Below are 9,151 nucleotides of genomic sequence, written 5' to 3'. Positions count from 1 at the left end.
AGAATCTCACGGTGGGCCATGCGCAGGATTCACACATGCGTTCCCACCGCAAGCGAATCTCCCAGCACCGGATTTCCAGTGCCGTTAGATTTGCGCTGGAAACTGGCGGGAAGACCAGGTGAGTAATTTTAATCTTATTTAAATCTATTTTAAATGTAATTAGTGGGCCTGGGACTGAATACTCCCCGCTAGCCTCTTCACCTCCGCACCAGAGCGTTACACTCTAGCGGGGTTTACAGCAGGTCCCCACTTTCGGGGAACTATTGGGAGAACCCCACTGGGGTGAAGGGGGGGCAATTGGGGCCCCCTTGGGGGTCGGGCAGTAGAGGGTGGTGTCCCCTGGGCATGGGCACCCTGGCATTGGGCACTCTGGCACTGTCCAAGGGATAAAGTGCCTATGTCCAGGAAGCACCTTGGCACTGCCCACTGGGCATTGGGTAGTGCCAAGGGGGTGGGACCTAATGGGTGTGGTCTAGGGGTGATTGATGGAGTGGGGGGCTCCACTATCACTCTGCCATTGGGATTGATGGGGGCAGGAGGGAGACCAGCGATTGGAGTGGGCTGGGGGGACGGGTCAGCCGGGGGACGGTCTTCCGGGGCGGGGGGAGGTCTGTGCTTCGGGGAGGTCTGCCTGCTGGACAGTCAGCACTGCCAGGGAGGGGAACTGTGGGGGACAGGCCGGAGATCAGGGTGCTCTGGGACATGCGGGGGTCAGGGCTAGGTCCGGAAATGGTCGGGGAGGCCGCGATTGGGCTGTGAGTGGGTTGGGGGCCACACTGCGGGGATCCCAGGCTGGCCAGCGATCGACAGTTCGGGGCCACTGCGCATGTGCAGAGGCCCGCTGATTTCAGCCTCCCAGGCAGGAATAGGCCCCGCCCTCTGAAATTTAACGATATTCACACTGGTGGCCTCTGCATTGCACAGAATGTGGGAGATTCTAGTGTGAGCACCCACTGAAAAAATCAGCGTGAATTACTCCAGTTTTCCCACAAATTTAGTTTAGGAGAATAAGGGGCTGAGGACACAGCCTTGTGTGGCATCGGTGTTGAGGATGATTGCGGCGGAGGTGTTGTTGCCTATCCCTACTGATTTCAGTCTGTGGGTTAGGAAGTCCAGGATCCAGTTGCAGAGGGAGGAGCCGAGCCCCAGACTATAGAGCTTGGAGATGAATCTTGTAGGAATAATGGTGTTGAAGGCTGAGTTGTAGTCAATAAATAGGAGTCTGACATAGATGTCTTTGTTATCCAGCTGTCACCTGCATGGGTGACTTGAATGGCACGGTGGCACAGTGGTTAGCACTGCTGCCTCACAGCGCCAGGAACCCAGATTCGATTCCCAACTTCGGTCACTGTCTGTGACTGTTTGCATGTTCTCCCCATGTCTGCGTGGGTTTCCTCACACAGTCCGAAAGACGTGCTGGTTAGGTGCATTAGCCATGCTAAATTCTCCCTCAGTGTACCCGAACAGGCGCCGGAGTATGGCGACTCGGAGATTTTCACAGTAACTTCATTGCTGTGTTTATGTAAGCCTACTTGTGACTATAATAAATAAACTTTAAATTTTAAGATCAGCTTCCAATTCACGAACACCTCAAATTTAGATTTTTCAACCATTGTTTATGTCTCTTGTATATTCATTGCTTTGTAACTTCATAAAGCATTGCGCCCTTCAAATCATCCTTTTGTCTGATTCTGACCACTTGTGTTTCCATCATTCCTTTCGTCTCACCATTAACTCCATGCTTTCAGCAACATTGACTTTACGCTCTGGAATTCCCCTTTGAAACAGCTCTGCATTTCCATTCTCTCCTCCTTTAAGACTTTCCTTATATTCCATCTCTGATTAACCTTTTGGTCACCTCCTAATTTTACCTTCTTTACTTCAGTATCCATTTGGAGAGGCCTCAGGATGTTTTACTATTTTCCAGGTGCTGTATAAATGCAGAGTGTTATTTTGACAAAATTTGAATACATTTAGAATGAAGGAACCAAGGAAACAGATGAACCCTGTTAGTCAGGAACATTGTGAAGTGGGTGCAGTTAGCTCTTACGAAGGGTCATCCAGACTCAAACAGTTAGCTCTATTCTTTCCCCACAGTTGCTGTCAGGCCTGCTGCGATTTTCCAGCATTTTCTGCTTTAGTTTCAGATTCCAGCGTCTGCAGTATTTTGCCTTTAACCCTGTTAGTTTGATGATTCATGAACATTGTGAAGTGGGTCTAGGTTATATGACCTGCCTTGGATTGAAATAAACTTTCATGAAACAGAATATTGTTAGCAACGGTGTGCTTCACAGTGTGATTCTATTACATTAGCAATAATCCTGTCACTGTGGAAATCTACGCAGAAGGCCATATGATGACAATTAAACTCCAAGGTAAGCACAATTTCTGGTCTTTGCAATTTAGTGAGCTGGTACTGTAGTTACATTGGAGTTAATCTTGTCTCCCCCACATGGTCAGTAGTCTGGTGGAGTGCAATGCCCATCTATTATAGAACTCACCTGATTTTCATTCAACTGATTTAAAGCCGGGTCTCTGGCACTTGGGCGGCACGGTAGCACAGTGGTTAGCACTGCTGCTTCACAGTTCCAGGGACCTGGGTTCGATTCCCGGCTTGGGTCACTGTCTGTGTGGAGTTTGCACATTCTCCTCGTGTTTGCGTGGGTTTCCTCCGGGTGCTCCGGTTTCCTCCCACAGTCCAAAGATGTGCAGGTTAGGTTGATTGACCATGCTAAAAAAATTGCCCCTTAGAGTCCTGAGATGCGTAGGTTAGAGGGATTAGTGGGTAAATATGTAGGGATATGGGGGTAGGCCCTGGGTGGGATTGTGGTCGGTGCAGACTCGATGGGCCGAATGGCCTCTTTCTGTGCTGGAGGGTTTCTAAGATTCTATTCTTCGAAGAAAGCTTTTCTGAAATTCCAAAGGCTTCAAATACAAGTGTTTACCCATTGCAAACTCCACAAAAAGGGTGTCCCAGTGCATGTAAGGTTGACATAGAATCTCTACAGTACAGAAGGAGGCCAATCGGCCCATCAAGTCTGCGCGGACCACAATCCCACCCAGGCCCTATTCCCATAACCCCATATATTTACCCTGCCAATCCCCCAAATACTAAAGTCAATTTAGCATGGCCAATCAGCCTAACCTGCACCTCTTTGGACTGTGGAAGGAAACTGGAGCACCTGAAGGAAACCCACGCTGACACAGGGAGTATATGCAAATTCCACACAGACAGTGACCCGAGACTGGACTTAAACCCGGGTCTCTGGCACTGTGAGGCAGCAGTGCTAACCACTGTGCCACCGTTCCACCCCAAAATTCACTGATCTGGAAGGGGATCAAACCCGTGACTTGGGCGTTTGACCATGTTAAAAGCACACATCTGAGCTAACCAGGCAATTGGTGTAACACTTCTGAGCATGACTGCATTGTCTTTCCAGACTTGGTGCTTCTGCCAAGCACATGGAAACCTTTTTCCAATCCTCTCCCATTTCTCAACTCCACATATGCAAAGGCAAAGCACCCAAGTTAATAAAAACATGAAATGTCTGATACCATAAGCTTCCCTCTTTCTGTGGAAATGTTCTTTGTTGTTGGCTAACAGAAGCAATATAACCTTTTAAAAAATGTTATTTTTCCCTCTTCTTGTGTCTTGAAATGTTTCAGATATTGATTGGGTTGCACTTTTGAACTGTTTCAAAGCTATAATGCCAATAAAATTTTTAGAAGTCACTCAAGACCACTAAAATTCTACTAATATTAGCAGATTCCAAAATGAAATGCCAAAGATTGCTAAATGAGTCAACCCTTTCTTCTACTGAAGCAAAATGCTGCAGATGCTGAAAATCTGAAATAAAAACAAATGCTGGAAATGCTCAGCAGGTCTGGCAGCATCTGTGGAGCCCTTTGTTTTACACTCAGGTGATCTCAAACCTGAACACTGATCTACAGTACTCCAGGCACTGTTGATGATTGACCAATCAGCCTGGCTTTTTAGTAGGAGCAGGGAAGGTAGACTTGCCTAGGGTGTGAGGGATTCTTCTCACTTATTTCCTTATAACCGCACAAACTAATGTGCTTATGGCGGGCCTATGTGCTTTGAGGACAGCACAGTGATTAGCACTACTACCTCACAGCACCAGGGACGCGGATTTGATTCTGGCCTTGGGTAACTGTGTGGAGTTTACATGTTCTCCTTGTGTCTGCGTGGGTTTCCTCTGGGTGCTCCGTTTCCTCCCAATGTCCAAACATGTGCAGGTTAGGTGGTTTGGCCATGCGAAACTGACCCTAGTGTCCAAAGATGTGTAGGTTAAGTGGAAAGCTCTGGTATATGCACGGGTTTCTGGGGATAGAGAAGAGGGGAGGGCATGGGTATTGGAGTGTTGGTGCAGACTCGATGGGCTGAATGGCCTCTTCTGCACTGTAGGGATTGTATGGTTCTATGGACACAAAAGTGTTGGTTGGAGAAGTAGTAAGTAGCTGACAAGTCATCATGCTGATAGGCTGCACCATTTCAGGTGGTTAAACTCTAACCTCATCCCTAATTTTAGAATCCTAAACCTTGGCTCCTGTCAATTGGAGAAGTACAGTGTTCCTGCAGTGTGTATTCTGTTTTGTGTCAGAGTCTGCTTGTGCAAATTTCTCAATAGCTTTGTTGGAGATTTTTAAAGCACAGTGGTGTTGGATGAAAAGAAATTGATTTTATTCCGTGGTAATTCTTCACTGCAACATCACTTTGTGAAATGATGCGGCTGCTGTATTTTCCCCAGCTGAATACATGCAATTTTGATAAATAGAATGTCTCATGGACAAGAAAGATTGTTAGAGATTGTGACAAACTATGTAGTCAGTCTTGGTAAGGCCACAGCTAGAGTACTGTATGCAGTTCTGGTCGCCACATTATTGGAAGGATGTGATTGCACTGGAGGGATGCAGAGGAGATTCACCAGGATTCTGCCTGGGATGGAACATATAAGTTATCAAGAGAGGTTGGGTAGGCTTGGATTGTTTTCGTTGGAGCAGAGAAGACTGAGGGGCGACCTGATCGAGGTGTACAAGATTATGAGGGACATGGACAGAGTGGATAAGAAGTAGTTGTTCCCCTTAGTTGTAGGGTCAGTCACAAGGGGACATAGGTTCAAGGTGAGGGGCAAGAGGTTTGTGGGGATGTGAGGAAAAACCTTTTTATCCAGAGGTGGTGATGATCTGGAATGCGCTGCCTGAGAGGGTGGTGAGGGGGTTGACTCACATCCTTTAAAAAGTACTTGGATGAGCACTTGGCATGTCATAACGTTCAAGGCTATGGGCCAAGAGCTGGTAAATGGGATTAGGTGGGAGTTCAGGTATTTCTCGCGTGTTGGTGCAGACTCGATGGGCTGAAGGTCCTCTTCTGCACTGTATGATTCTATGATTCTAGGTTGTGAAAATATTTTAAATTATTAATTGCTGATCTTGACCTATCCTAGGTTTTCCTCTACCTTTTTTTTTAACAGAAAATTTGCCAGCATTGGCAAAGAGCAATCATTTGGCACTGATTAATAATTAATATAGACTCTAAATATAAACACTTCTGGAAAATACAACTTTAACGAAATAAACTTCTAATTAATTCTCTTAGTTTTTAGCATGAGTTGTTAAATTATTAAGATACAACTGGTGCTTTAGGAAAATTAAGAACATGAAGAGATAATATTAGCAACATATATTAACAATAACACAATAAATGGCAAATGGTGGAGATCTATTGTAAAAATAGAAAATGATAATATACTGTATATCTGTCAGCACCTTGAAGAGGAGGAGTGTTGAAATATTTCATCTCAGTCTTTCTCTTATAAGTATTCCCCAGCATTTTTGTGGGTTATTAGTATATTTTAATTTCTTTAAGGGGAAGACAGTTGCAAGTTACCCATTGATAATGATGCTCATAACAGTCAGTACAAGAACAATGTAAAATTCTTAAAGAAGCATAACTTCCACTTTTTTTTTGAAGCAACATTTGGAACAAGGAACAATAACAGCTGCCCAATAACTGAATTGGAGGAGGAATAGAATTAACCCGCTCAAAACTGATCATCTAGCTCTGTTAATTTAGCATTGTAACCAATTCATAGGAGCAAAAGAAAGTGAGACTGAAAAACCAAGTAAGCAATTTAGCTGCTTTACTAATAATGTGCCATTCACTTTTATTTGGGATAAAAATATCGATCAAATATCTATAGAATGCTTTGCAACATTGTGCGGAATTCTCCTATCCAGGACTAAGACCATGATGGGGGAAGGGTTGGAGAGTGTTTCCTGCTGCAGAGGCTGACACGAAACCACGCTGTATCTTCTATTCCATAATTAATGTATCTTCCATTCCATAATTAATTATGCATCCGGGGGTTTTGTACCATCTTCCATGGCAGGGTGGATTTGATGGCATGTGTTCTGCAGTCATATCAGGTGCCATATTTAAAAGGTGCTCGACATCACTGACCTGAAGCTGGAAGATCCACCTGATGGATGCTTTCCCTGCTTATTGCTGTGGTGTCCCATGGTCCAGATTTGCTGGCGGTCTCTATCCTGAACTCCAAAGGCAGCCCTATGCCTTCTCCAGGAAAGTCACGACTTTTGCATACAATGTTGATCCAGGCAGGTTCTGGACGGATTTTCCTGTTGGCGTAATGGAGAATCAGGAATGGGGGGCAAGATACCAGTCGAGTCTTTATTTGCATCCCATTAGTGGGATGCAAATCGGTTTCACACTGGCCTCCAGTAGGATTCCTATTCCACCATGGTGGGTGCCATCTGATGATCGTGTTGTAAATGCACACCGATGTGCAGCTGACTTTTGGGCCTCCACCACATTTGCCTTCCCCACCTGCCATTGAATCTGCTGCCGGGCGCATGAGCGAATCCTACCCATTGTCTTTTAGCACAAAATCACAGACTATCTACCAGAGAAGAGTTTGCATGTCCTAAGCATGGAGCATAATTAACTATAGTCGAATATAACATAAGAAAAAAGAGCAAGGGTGGGCCACTTGGCTCCTCGAGCCTGCTCCACAATTCAATAAGATCATGGCTGATCTGATTGTAACCTTAACTCCACTTTCCTGCCTGCCCCCCATAAACTGCCTTCCTGTGGATCAAAAATCTGTACAACTGTAGCCTGATTATGGCAAGCTTGGGCCTTTTGCACCCAGGTCACTTAGGGACAGCACAATTCATACATACTGCTGCCAATATAAATAAAACATTTAGATACTTTGAGTGTCTAAACAGCATAAAAGCTCTAAGCTATTCCTGAAAAACATAACCTGTGCTAATATTTCTTCAAGTGGTTCAACATTAAATTTTGTCCAATAACAGCCCTGTGATGTGCCTTGGGTTGATTTAACATTAAAGGCACTATATAAAGCAAGTTATTGTTATTATTCTTCAAGAACTATGATGAGAGATACAATAATGCGAAGAAACAATAATGAAAGTACCAATATAACCCAACTAATGATTTTTTTCTCATAATTGCATGACTTCAGATCACCTAGAAACCAAACAGTAATATTACTGTGTGTTAATTTAAGTCTTACTGGACAAAATTAGTGTTGCATCTGTGAAAATTCATATATTTTGCCTTTGTAGTCCAACAGTTTGTACCTTTTGTTCTCGGTTGGTTCTGTGGTTCAGACCTTCAAGTAATTACACAGAGGTTAAAAAGAATCAGTACCAGGATTTAATGTTGATTTAAAAAAAAAGAAAATGCTGATAAACTTAGTGGTCTGGTAGCAACTGTGGAGTGAGAAACAGAGTTAATGGTCTAGCGGCCCCATTAGCCTCAGGCGCAAACCCTGTAATGGCCGCTAAATCTCGTGAGTGACCAAAGTTGGGTTTTGCGCTGGCGTGATCTCGGTTTGAGCTCATCACAGCCCCCCACTGGTGATGAAATCAGGTCCACACGCAGCAAGGGCGTGAACCTGATTTCCATAAATTTAAATGTATTATAATATTAATGAGCTTGTTAGGGCGAATTAATAGGAGATAGGGCGTGGGAGAGGGCCTTGGTAAGACACTTTGTCAGAGAGTCAGTGCAGAATTGATGGGCTGAATGGCCTCCCTTGCAATGTAGGGATTCTATGATTCCTCTATGATGCCGTAACATCCATCCACGATGTCTCTTTCCCCGCCCGTCTCCTCCTCCCCCAGCAGTGTAACATCACATCAGCGTGAATCACTACTTGTCTTCAAAAATGAAAACCAGTCATGATGACTATGCCAGGGTTGCAGAAGTGCCTATTGGCCCTGGGATTGAAGGACATGCCAGGGGCAGTGCCAGAGTGCACTGCCAAAGGGGCACATGGACGGGTTGTTACCCTGTGTAGTTAATTATGCATCTGATGATTTTGCACCTTTTTCCATGGCGGAGCAGGCTTGATGGTATGTGTTCTGTCATCAAAATAGGATGCCATATTTAAAAGCTGTGTGACATCACTGACCCACCCGTGCATACGACTCCATTGAGGCGGAGGTTTTCCCTTCTGTGAATGGGGGGCGGGGGGAGGGATTTCCCGTCTGCATGTGGATGGGGGTTCTTCCCCTTATCCATGTGGGGGACATGTGGGTGGGGAGTCCCTCCCCATGTGTGGGGGTTTGGGGTGTTCCACATGTCCGCTGGGGGGAGGAGATTCCTGATGTCCACAGTGGGTGGTCCTGGCGTCCGCAGTGAGGGGTCCTGGTGTCCACATTGAGGGGTCCTGATGTGCGTGGGGGGTGTGGGGTGACCTTATATTTAACATTGAGATTGGGATGCCCTTTAAAAACAGTGCCCAATCTCAGATTCCTGGTGACGACAGCATCTTTTGGCCTCACCCCTCCAGCTGTCTGTGTGATTCTTGACAGCATTATGAAATTGCACAGAGTGTCACTTAATCAGGTGAGAAAAGGTGTTAGTGAAGCTTGCAAGTTTCACACAGCTTTCCTCACCTGATCCAACACTGCGTAATTTTTGGAAGTGTGCACCCAACATTTTGAGTCCCTATGACTCTTCTGCAGAGGACTCATAGGGACAGTGTTTAGCACTGCTGCCTCACAGCGCTAGTGACCCAGGTTCAGTTAGAGTTTGTGTGGAGTTCTCCCCGTGTCTGCATGGGTTTCCTCTGGGTGCTCC

The sequence above is a fragment of the Mustelus asterias genome, chromosome 9 (assembly GCF_964213995.1).
Source record: "Mustelus asterias chromosome 9, sMusAst1.hap1.1, whole genome shotgun sequence".
Taxonomy (NCBI): Eukaryota; Metazoa; Chordata; class Chondrichthyes; order Carcharhiniformes; family Triakidae; genus Mustelus; species Mustelus asterias.
The sequence above is the reverse complement of the archived record's forward strand: the minus strand, read 5'-3'. Positions refer to the sequence as shown.